This window comes from Choloepus didactylus, chromosome 6, assembly GCF_015220235.1.
Source record: "Choloepus didactylus isolate mChoDid1 chromosome 6, mChoDid1.pri, whole genome shotgun sequence".
Lineage (NCBI taxonomy): Eukaryota > Metazoa > Chordata > Mammalia > Pilosa > Megalonychidae > Choloepus > Choloepus didactylus.
Window position 1 is genome coordinate 156,182,044 of NC_051312.1, and position 12,395 is coordinate 156,194,438.

At 39.6% G+C, this 12,395-nt stretch overlaps 1 protein-coding gene across 1 annotated transcript in view; it reads left to right on the forward strand.

Annotated features, from left to right (window-relative positions):
* The first annotated feature begins 11,483 nt into the window (after positions 1-11,483).
* The window catches only part of LOC119538821 (zinc finger protein 596-like), a 41,114-nt gene continuing 40,202 nt past the window's right edge, over positions 11,484-12,395 (forward strand). The window contains exon 1 of the mRNA XM_037842018.1: positions 11,484-11,579. The gene's annotated coding sequence lies outside the window, so the exon portion shown is untranslated. The remainder of the gene's footprint in view (positions 11,580-12,395) is intronic.

Consider the following 12,395-nt stretch of genomic DNA (forward strand, 5'->3'; position numbering starts at 1 on the left):
TTTGCTCTCTGTTTCTATTTAAGTGGGGTAACAAAAGGAGGCAATAAACTCTGGGTAAGTTGAGGATGGGAGGAAGTTATTGGCTTTAAGTTTTATTATACAGTGATCTGGTAAATCCCTGTTAGTATCTTCATGTATTTTTTCTGGGACTGGTAAAAGCCCAGGGAAGGCTTTTCCCTTTTGTTGCCTTCAGTTATAAGTTGGTTGTTGGATCGGAGAGCTTCAATCCCACTTTTAGAAGTACCCGATATGGTTTCTTGGCTTTCCTCACTTCTGCCTTAAGTTTTTACCTTTTATTTTTTTTTTGAGTCCTCTAAATTATTAGCCCTTGTTCATCTTTCTCCCAGCTTCCAAACATTTGTTGCTATTTTTGCTTCTCCTGTTCTCTTCATCCTTGTGGATATATGGGTTTTGGAGGCTAGAAGTACAAAATCAAGGTACAGAGCAAGGCCACGCTTTCTGCATGGAGTCTGTAGCATTCTGGTGCTGGCTTGCTGCAATTGGGGTTCCTTGCTGGTATCTCTGGCTTCCATCACATGACCATCATCCTTCTCCTTTATCCTAGGACTTTTAAACTTTTAATTTTATTTTAAAATTGTTGAAACATCATGTTTATAGTCAAATAAATAATGAAACTGGATAATTCATTCCTTTGAATGCCTAATATATGAACTTGTAGGAATTTAGTCTTTAATAAATCATGTAAGTCTGAATTGAAGAGAGCTGTGTTTTTCTTACTAGGTAGTAAAATATGTGCATAGCTGATGCATAAAAAATAGCTTTCCATTAAATATGTATTGGCAGTCTATTGTACTTGTACACAGCAACATTGGTGCCCCCAACCTGAGAGAATGTTAGTCATTTTATAGGTTTTCAGCAGGACTGATCCTCTTTCTGAAAGTTCTTTACAGTACTGCCCCCCAAAACCAGAACCACAAAACAGTGAGTCCTCTGGGCAAAGGCGAAGTTTGCTTTTGGATATTTTACAAGAATTACAAAATGAAAAGATATCTATTTTCATTGTCTGTATGTATAGAATTAACATAATTAGTGTGAAAAACTTTCTTTAGTCATACTTTGATTAGAGTTTTCTTCATTGGCTTTCAAGGTAAACAGGGTTTATCCTTTCACACATGGCTGATGAAGTTATTAACAACATAAACAGGCATATCAAAACTGATTTTTCTAGAACAATAAAGAAGCATTGAACTCTGGAATGTGGTGGTAGTGTCCTCAGTAATGACCAGTGTCACCTGAATTTTCCATCTCTTTGAGTTCAGGTTCATAACGGAGAGAATTTCCCCAGGAGAGATGGATCTCATTTATTTGTACCTTGGACACTTTATGGCCTTAAGACTGTAACTGTGTAACCAAATAAACCCCCTTTTATAAAAGCTAATCCATCTCTGGTGTTTTGCATTCCGGCAGCACTAGCAAACTAGAACACCTAGGGTGTGCAATGATTGTAATAAAATGTACAAATATGTTTTTACATGAGGTAGAACAAATGAATGGCGACATTGCAGGGTGTTAAAAATAGGGTAGGGTTGGGGGAAAATACAGTCAATGTAAACCAGAGACTGTAATTAACAGAAACATTTTATTATGCTTCCTTTAATATAACAAAGGTAATATACCAAAGCTAAATGCATATGTGGGGTGGGGAATAGGAGATGGGTATGGGACTCCTGACATTGTGATGTTGTCTGACTATTCTACTTTAGGTTAATGCTATCTTTACATTTGTTGCTTTCTAGCTGTCATGTTTTTTTCTCTCTGTCTTTCTTTTTTCTTTTCTTTTTTCCCTCTACCTCCTTTGACTTTTCCTCCTTCTTTGTGGAAAAAATGGAGATGTCCTTATATAGTTAGTGGTGATAATGCTGAATACATAAATATGTGACTATACAGGGAGCCAATGATTGTTTACTTAGGATGGAATGTACGGTGTGTGAACAAAATTCTCTTTAAAAAATGGGTTGAGGAAGAAACCTTGAGGGCACTATATTGAGTGAAATAAAACAGACTTAGAGGGCCAAATATTGCAGAATCTCACTGATAGGAACTAATTATAATATGTAAACTCATAGACTTGTAATATAAGTTACTGGGATATAGAATGAGGCGAAAGAATGGGGAGCTGTTGCTTTTTATGAGTGGAATATTCAACTAGGGTGAACTAAATATTTGGAAATGGACAGAGGTGATGGTAGCACATTGTGAAAATAACTAACAGTGTGTACAGGTGGTTGAAAGGGGAAGCTTAGAGTCACATATGTGACCAGAAGGAAAGTTGGAGGTTAAAAGATAGGAATGAATAAAACAGTGAATATGTGGTGGACAATGTCCATGATTAACTGTACAAATACTAGAAATCTCTCTCATGAACTAGAACAAAATGTATGACACTATAACTAGAAGTTTTAATAATAAAGGGGCATATAGGAAAAAATATATACCTATTCAAAACTACATACTACAGTTAGTAGTACTTTTAACATTCTTTCATCAACAGTAACAAATGTACTATACCAAAACTATGACTCAATAATGGAGGGGGGTGGTTAGGGGTATGGGAGGATTTGAGTTTCCTTTTTTTGTTTTTATTTCTTTTCTGGAGTAATGAAAATGTTCCAAAAATTGAAGAAAAATTTAATCATGGTGATGGATGCACAGCTATATGATGGCACCATGGGCAACTGATTGTACACTTTGGATTTTTGGATAATTGTATGGTTTGTGAACAATCTCAGTTTAAAAAAATAGGCAGTGAGACAACAATGGTAAGGGCAATAATTGGTCCCTTAGTAGTAAGGATTGTTCTCAATGGGAAGGGAGTGAGGGGCTCACAGGAGATGGGTACTTCATTTATTTGTAAAGTTGTGAACTATGATCTTCTGTCAAGATTGCTTTGAGAATTAACGATCATAGTAACAGTATAACATTTAAATGGAATGTTCCAGGACCTTTTCTAGGCATTTTACAATATTAATCTTCTTATGATCTCTCTGATTTGGACACTGTTACTCTCAATTCCACTTTCTAAAGAGCGAATGGAGGGACAGAGATGAGAAACAAATTGCTCAAAGTGGCTCATCTAGGAAGGGACAGATCTGGCTTTCTCCAGGAGGACCCTTCAGAGAACACTCCAGGCATGACTTGGGTGGTCCAGCTATCTTCAGTTCCATTTAGAGGCTGAAAATTTCAAATTCCTCCTTTACATCCATAGAAATGGTTTTTTATATACTCCTCATCTTAAAGAGGTAAACACTCCTGTTATAAAAATTATTCACTCCCTTTGGTTCCAAAATACATAAATATATCATTATTTATATACATTTCTACAAATAAATACACATATTCATTCACTCATTCACTCATTGGTTTGATTGATTTATATACAGATTATGCACATTCATATATGCAAATACATACATATAATATATAGCAATTTTTTTGACTTCCCACACAGTTGTTCAGTGGCAGCTCTACCCAATGCTTTGTTAAATGAGCTATGAAGTTTAACAATCATATCCTGTTATGAGACTTCATAACAAGAGGAAGAGCACAAAGCTGGTCTTTGAGTTAGAGTGCACAGTGCTTCACCTCATGGTTAGCCAGCTCCCAAGTCACTCAGCTCTGAGAGCAGCAGTGGCATCTTGAAAATGCATTCATGTTGTACATTTAATGTATTCTCTACATTATGGTGCATGCAGCTGCTCCTGTTTTGGAAAATGGAAATATCTTCAGAATAATCTGTCCTTCTTTCTTTTTCTTCTGTTCTTAAAAATGTGACATTTGTATAAGTGAAATCATAGCTGGCATCCTATTTTCTCTTACCTCTTACTCAGGGACCTGCAGAGACCATAGTTTTGTAGCCCCCTCTCTGGCTTCTCTCTAGAGCCTTGCAGGGTCCCAGGTTCCAGATCATGGTTTCTCCACATTTTCCTTATCCTTTCAACTCCCCAACTCCCACCTCAGCCTCCCCAACACTTCTCTCAGAGTCAGTGTAAAGATCCATAATAGAAGTATACAGGAAGGCTTTCCCAGAATAAGTTGTTAAAAACAGAAAGGGATATGAAAACATTCAACAGTCAGGGAAATCCATCCTTGCATGCCTGGAATGAACCCCACTTGGTAATGGTGTGTGATTTTTTTAATGTGTCTTTGGATTTGATTTGCAAGTATTTTGTTGAGAATTTTTGCATCCATCTTCATTAGGGAGATTGGCCTGTAGTTTTCCTTTCTTATAGCGTCTTTACGTTGTTTTGGTATTAGAGTGATGTTAGCTTCATAAAATGAGTTAGGTAGTGTTCCATTTTCCTCAGTGTTTTGAAAGAGTTTAAGTAACACTGACCTCAGTTCTTTTTGGAAAGTTTGGCAGAATTCCCCTGTGAAGACATCTGGCCCTGGGCATTTATTTGTGGGAAGTTTTTTTGATAACTGATTGGATCTCCTTGCTAGTGATTGGTTGGTTGAGGTCTTCTATTTCTTCTCTGGTCAGTCTGGGTTGTTCATGTGTTTCCAGGAAATTGTCCATTTTCTCTACATTATCTAGTTTGTTGGCATACAGCTGTTCATAGTATCCTCATAAGTTTTATTAATTTCTTTGGGATCTCCAGTAATGTCACCTCTCTCATTCATTATTTTGTTTATTTGGATCTTCTCTCTTTGATTTTGTCAGTCTAGCTAGGGGCTTGTCAATCTTGTTGATCTTCTCAAAGAACCAACTTTTGGTGTTATTTCTTCTTCTTTTTTGTTTTTTTGCTCTCCATGACATTTATTTCTGCTTTAACCCTTGTTTCTTTTCTTCTACTTCATTTAGGATTAGTTTGCTATTCATTTTCTAGCTTCTTCAGTTGATCCATTAGTTCTTCAATTTTAGTTGTTTCTTCCTTTTTAATGTATGCGTTTAGAGCTATAAAAGTCCCCCTCAGTACTGCTTTTGCTACGTCCCATAGGTTTTGATATGCTGCATTCTCATTTTCATTCTCTATATACTTAGCAATTTCTCTTCTATTTCTTCTTTAACCCACTGATTGTTTAGGAGTATGTTGTTTAACCTCTGGGTATTTTTGAATTTTCTAAGTAGCTGATGGTTATTGACTTCTAATTGTGTTCCATTGTGATCAGAGAATGTTCTTTGAATAAATTCATTCTTTTAAAATTTGTTGAGGCTTGTTTTATGGCCTAGAATATAATCTATTCTGGGGAAAGTTCCATGAGCACTAGAGAAGAATGTGTATCCTGGTGATTTGGGATGTAATGTTCTACATATATTTGTTAATTCAAATTCATTTATCAGATTGGTTAGGGTTTCAGTTCCTTATTGGTCTTCTGTCTGGTTTATTTATCTATAGGAGAGAGTGATGTGTTGAAGTCCCCCAGAATTATTGTGGAAACATCTATTGCTTCCTTTAGTTTTGCCAATGTTTGTCTCATGTATTTTGGGGCACCTTGAATGGGTGCATAAACATTCATGATTGATATTTATTCTTGTTGAATTGCCACTTCTATTAGTACGTAGTGGCCTTCTTTGTCTCTCATAACATCCTTGCATTAGAGGTCTATTTTATCTGAGATTAATATTGCTACTCCTGTTTTCTTTTGGCTGTAGCTTGCATGAAATATTTTTTTATCCTTTCACTTTCAATTTCCTTGTGTCCCTGTGACAAAAGTGAGTCTCTTGTGTACAACATATTGATGGTTCATATTTTTTAAATCCACTCTGCCAATCTGTATTTTTTAATTGGGGAGTTTAATCAATTTACATTCAATGTTATTACTGTGAAGGCATTTCTTGAATCAGCCATCCTATCCTTTGGCTTATGTTTGTCAGATATATTTTCCCCCTCTCTCCTAATGTCCTTTAATGTATCCATACTGAATGTCTTTAATGCTGAACCTTTCTCCATATCTCTCTCTCTCCTTTCTTTGATTCTCTGTCAGAAGGGCTCCCTTTAGTATCTCAAGTAGGGCAGGTCTCTTGTTAGCAAATTCTCTCAGCATTTGTTTGTCTGTGAAAAATTAAACTCTCCCTCAAATTTGAAGTTGAGCTTTGCTGGACAAATAATTCTTGGTGGCAGTTTTTCTCTTTCAGAATTTTAAATATGTCATGCCACTGCTGTCTCACCTCCATGGTGGCCATTGAGTAGTCACTGCTTAGTCTTATGCTTTTTCCCTTGTAAGCGGTGGATTGCTTCTCTCTTGCTGCTTTTATAAGTTGCTCCTTCTCTTCAGCATTTGAGAATCTGATCAGAATATGTCTCAGAGTGGGTTGATTTGGATTTATTCTGTTTGGAGTTCACTGGGCATCCATGATTAGTGTATTTATGTTGTTTAGAAGGTTTGGGAAGTTTTCCCCAACAATTTCTTTGAATACTCTTTCTAGACCTTTACTCTTCTCTTCCCCTTCTGGAACACCAGTGATTCTTATATTTGCATGTTTTACATTGTCCATCATATCCCTAGATCCATTTTGATTTTTTTTTTATTTTTCCCCATTCTTTTTTTGTTCTTTCTCTCTCTGTTTTGTTTTCCTCAAGCTTGCTGATTTGCTGTTCAGCTGACTCCAATCTAGTACTGTAAGTATCCAGGATCTTTTTTAATTTGATCGACAGTTTATTTTATTTCCATAAGATCATCTATTTTTTTATTTACTCTTGTAAATTCTTCTTTATGCCCTTCTAGGCTTTCCTTCATGTCCTTCATATCCTGTGCCATGATCTGGTTGTCTGCCATTAGTTCTTTGATTAATTGCTCTAAGTACTGTGTGTCCTCTGATCTTTTGATTTGGGTGTTTGTGTTTGGGTTTTCTGTATCTTCTGGTTTCTTCATATGCTTTAAAATTTTCTGTTTTTGGCCTCTTGGCGTTTGCTTATCTTGATAGGGTTCTTTTAGGATATGTACGCTTCTTTGAACAAATATCTCTAATTTGTCAGAGCAACAGCTTGGTTAGTGACTTTCTCTGACTAACCAGCAGGTAGCATCTGCAAATCACCTATTCCCATCACCCAGTTCTCCCCAAATTTGCCTTTGTGGTGGGTGGAGGTCTGTATCATGTGGGACTCCAATTTTCCACAGGTGCTGCTCACCATGAATGTGGGGCTGTGTCTGAGTGGCTAGGAAGGGAGGGCAGCTTTAATAATCAAATCTCCCAGGTGTTCCTTGGGACTTTGATCTGTTGTAGGAGTCCAAACTTTCAGTTCAATCTCCCCAGTCTCTCTCTTCCATGGACCCACAAGTCTCTGGTATTAGTGTATGGTCCCTGTAACTGCCATGCAGTCCTGCCTCCAAGGGCCTCTGGGGGGGGGGGGAACAGCACAACATCACAGGTGAGCACAGTCTGAAAGGGAAGTGCTGGGCCACTCCATTGCTCTGGGATGTTACCAGACCACTGAAAAAATGGCTTTATGGGGCATGGTTATTTTCCCTTTTTCGCAGACCTCCACCTTCCTAGCTCTGGGACAATTAGCTGCAGATGTGCAAAAGTCTGTCATCCACACCAGCTACTGAGGCATGTGCACATTTTTTTGGAAGGACTGGGTTGTGCAGCTCTCACTGCTGGCTCTGCAGTCTCTTTTGTGTTTTCAAACTAATTCCTCTCCAAATGCCAACCCCCAGTTTCTCCAGATAGTGGTATGGCTTCTGGTTCCCCAGCAGGTTCACTCATTCATTTCAGAATGCAGATTCTTGGATTTACCAAGTGCACAGTCTCTGTGAATTTAACACTTTGACCAGCCAGCCAGTGCGTTGCTGGAACTTGTATTCTGGAGCACTTTCTGTCCTTTTATCTAGTATTTTTCACGGAGACTTTTTTTTTTTTTTGCCCTGTCTCTCCTAGTCTGCCATATTCCTCCTCCTGTCCCTCATATTTGAAGGACATTTTTGCTGGATATAAAATTATTGGTTGGTGTATTTTCTCTTTCAGTATGTTAAATACATCACACCACTTCCTTCTTGCCCTCATGGTTTCTACTGATCAACCCACACATAGTCTTATCAATCTTCCCTTGTATGTGACAGATCACTTTTCTCTTGCTGCTTTCATGATTCTCTCTTTGTCTTTGATGTTTGATAATCTGATTAGTCAGTGTCATGGTGTAGATCTATTCAGATCTATTCTGCTTGGGGTATGCTGTGCTTCTTGGATCTGTAATTTTATGTCTTTCATAAGAGATAGGAAATTTTCTGTGATTATTTCCTCCATTATTGCTTCTGCACCTTTTCCCTTCTCTTTCTGGGTCACTAATGACACATACATTCATGTGCTTCATGTGGTCATTAAATTCCCTAAGACATTGCTCATATATTCCCATTCTTTTCCCTATCTGTTCTTTTGTGTGTAGGATTTCAGGTGTCTTGTTCTCCAGTTCCTGAATATTTTCTTCTGCTTCTTGAAATCTGCTTTTGTATGTCTCCATTGTGTTTTTCATCTCTTGTGTTGTGCCTTCCTTTCCATAGGTTTTGCCAGTTATTTTTTCAAAATTTTGAGTTCTTCCTTATGTTTGCCCAATGTTTTTATATCCTTCATATCTTTTGCCATATATTCCCTCAACTCATTGAATTGGTTCTTGAATTAATTTGGTATATTTATTTGAAGTCCTTTAATTAGTTTTTTCAATTCCTATATCTCAGGTAAAGTGTAAGTTTGTTCCTTTGACTGGGCTATATCTTTGTTTTTCCGAGTGTGATTTGTAGTTTTCTGTTGTGTAGGCATCTGGTTTCCATTACCCCAATCCGATTTTCCCAGACCAGAATGGGCTCAGGTCTCAGGAGAGGACTATGTTCAGTATCAGGTTTCCCTGAGGGTGTGTCCTAGAAGGTTGACAGACTTTCCTGTGAGGCCTCTAGATGCTGTGCTTTTCCTAACCTGCCCAGCAGGTGGTACCTCTCAGCCTGTCACTCCCCTCTGGTGTAAAAAGGTGTGGTCCCTTTAATTCTCAGCTTAAGTTGTTTTGGTTTGATTGCTATTTCTCCTCAGGCCCTGGGGTATGAGTTCTGGAGGAAGGGCAGCCATTTGAGCTGGGCCACACTTCCTGCCTCTTAGGGAAGATACACCCCCTAGTGAGTTAACTTCTGCACTTGAATTACTTCCTTGTCTCCCTGACTCTGTTATCTTCACCCCTGCCTGGGTCAGCACTGAGAACTGAAAATGCCTGAGGCTTTCTCCATTGAGCTACTCAGACTGAGAGAGAAAAAAAGGGGAAAGAAAGCCCTTTTCATAGCCAGTCCCCAGCTCCCCTGTTTTGCCTGTCAGCCATATAGTACCTGGTCCTCTGTTTTCCTTTTCTTGGGACATAGCCATTTTCCAGTATTCTAAGCTCAGCCATCTCCAAAAGCCTCTACATTTTTTTTCCATCAGTCCCACCTCCCTTCCACTGGGAGCGACCTCGGGGTACTTTGCTGCTTGTTAGGGGTTTTACTGTGTTTGCAGCTTATTTTCAGCAGTCCATATTTGTTAATTAAAACCCAGTTGGAGCTTGGTTGAGCTATATTCACTTGCTCCTTGCAGGGACTCTTCTTTCTTCCACAGCAAAGTTTTGTAGCTTAACCAGCTGTGGTAGAGGGGGCTCCCAGTGCAGTTCCACAGCTTTTACTTACAGCTTTTAGGCTGTGTTCTCCCATTCCACCCATTGTAGGCTGGTGTATGATGTGTGGACAGTTATGGTCATCCCCCAGCAGTTGTTCCAGACTATTTACTAGTTGTTCCTGGCTATTTACTAGTTGCTCTAGAAGACTAACTAAATTTTACACCTCTCTATGCCACCATCTTGCTCTGCCTCCCACTCACAGGGTTTTTACAATTCAGAATAGACCATAAAACCTTAAAGGCGAGTGTTTCAGTTTGTTAATGCTGCTGTTTTGCAAAACACCAGAAATGGATTGGCTTTTATAAAAGGAGTTTATTGGGTTATGCAGTTACAGTCTTAAGGCCATAAAGTGCCCAAGGTAAGACATAAACAATCAGGTACCTTCACTGGAGGATGGCCAATGGCATCCTAAAAACTTCTGTTAGCTGGGAAGGCATGTGGCTGGCATCCGCTTGTTCCCAGGTTGTGCTTCAAAATTGCATTCTCCAAATGTTGCTCTTGGGACATTTTGTCCTCTCTTAGCTGCATCTCTTCTGAAATGTCACTCTCAGTTTCTCTGAGGTCCCTCTGTTTGTGAGCTCTTTTTATAGGTCTCCAGTGAACTAATCAAGACCCATCATGAATGGGTGTGGCCACATTTCCATGGAAACATTCAATCAAGAGGTCACACCCCAATCAAAGTTGTCACTCATAGTTGGGTGGATCACATCTCCATGGAAACACTCAATCAGAAGGCTCCTACCTAACCAACACTAATATGTCTGCCCCCTTGCATTAAAGAATATGGCTTTTTCTGGGGACATAATATATACAAGCCAGCACAGGGAGTAGGTACTGTTCTGAGCTCTTTAATTTGTTCCCACAGAAACTTCCCTGTAGCCCTCTGAGTCAGGTTCTGTTTTCCTTCTCTCTATATATGGATGGTGGCAGAGATGCAGAGAGAGCTCAAGACACACTCCAGACACAGTGACAGGAAACCAATATTCAGGAACTGCAGCAACTACGACACTTGATTTCACCTTGTAGGGTGTGGACATTATGGACTCCAAGGAGCTTGGGTTGGATCATTTACTATGATATAAAGTCTTTCAGGAACATCATTTATTTTCTCAGTGTAAAATAAGCTTTGCAATTCTAATTAGCTTAATTGTTTACTTCCTGGGGACAATGTTTACATGCCATAAGAGCAGCAAACTAAGAAATTCACAAGAATGAAAAACAAGATGGGTTTCTATACTTATACCATGGAACCCCTCCAACTTCCAGGCCAGTCAGCACCTGGCAGGGATTCATTCCTTGGTGCAAGTTTCAAGGAGCAGGCAGTGGAGTAGGGGCATCAACCACCTATGTGATTAAGCATATGCCTACTTGGCTTCTTTGACCCATGCAGCTCTGTGCACCCTGGGCTGGGAACACTGGTTTGGGCATGCCATACTTCCAGGTGGCAAAGAGATCAAGGACAGGCCATCTTCTTTGAGTCCCAATGAATTCACCAACAAATTGTATACTTCCCAATCAGACAGGGTAGAGGGTTTGTGCAATGGAGGCAGGGAGGACTCTGGCTAAGCAGACCTCCATTGATAGGGGAGTCTGGATGGGGTGGAGGCTCCCCAGCTCCTTCTGCATGTCTTTCTTTCTGAGATTGCAGTAGTGACAGTGCCGAGGAGTCCACTTCACCCAGGCTTAGCCTACTGGCATTGAACTTTCTGAACGCAATCTCGGAGACTGGGCTGCATTTTCACCTCCAAGTAGAGACGGAAACTTCCTGCGATATGGACCTCCTACCGGCAGAGGGCACGCAAAACCACCTTCTCTGACTAAACCGCGCCGGAAACGCCTTTCTGTTCATCCCCTAACCCGGCACCGCCTCTGCCGGAAGGATAAGCACCTCATCCCCGGAGGAGGGAACCACGGCGGAGGCACCCAAGGAGAAGGCACCCACGGAGGAGGCGCCCACAGCTCTGAGAGTATTCGGGCAGCATCCATGTGGTAAATAGCTTCCTGTTCCCGCCTGAGGCTGAGCAGGGACCTTTGTCGCGGTTCGCAGAGGTGTTTTTATTCCTGAATAGCCAGTACAGAACTGTCATTTTCTGCACTGTTACCATGTAGTAGATTATCTGCATTCTCAGGTGATACTTTAGCAAGAGGTAATGACCTACATATCCGCTCTTTGAGGGCTTTGCCAGCTCGAAATCTGGCATGCTGTGGAACTTTTTACGGAATCAGTACTTTGTTGGAGACAGTCCTGATAGAGAGTCTGAGAGAGGGGGAAATTATCTGCAGTACTTAAAGGGATTTGCAAAATATTTCAGCCTTTCAGTGAGTCATTTGGGGGAGCAGGCAGGTCCTGGTTGAGCTATATCAGAGCCCGAGGTGAAAGGGAAAATGGTGCTCCTAGGTAAACGCCTTTATTATTTATTTTATTGGTTAATTTTTCCTGGACCGCTTACATAGTTGAAAACAGTGTTGAAAAGTTTCAACTACGGGTAATACAACTCCCAACATTAATTTTAAATATCATTTACCCAAAATACCAACATTTATGATAATTTTACCTTCCTGGCTTTAATAAAAGCAAACTTGAGTGAAGTTTTTGACATATACTTTTTAATTTTTTCTGGTTTTCAAATGAAAAAATCGCCACATTGTACAATTTCTCCTGACCAAGTGATGATCTTAAATTACATTTAAGTTTAGCTTGCTGAAATATCTTTTGTTTTAGTGTGACTGTTACTGTACTATTTATATAGATAGTTCGATAGATAGAGGTGATAGTTGCCTAGCCTGAGAATATCCTAAATGCTC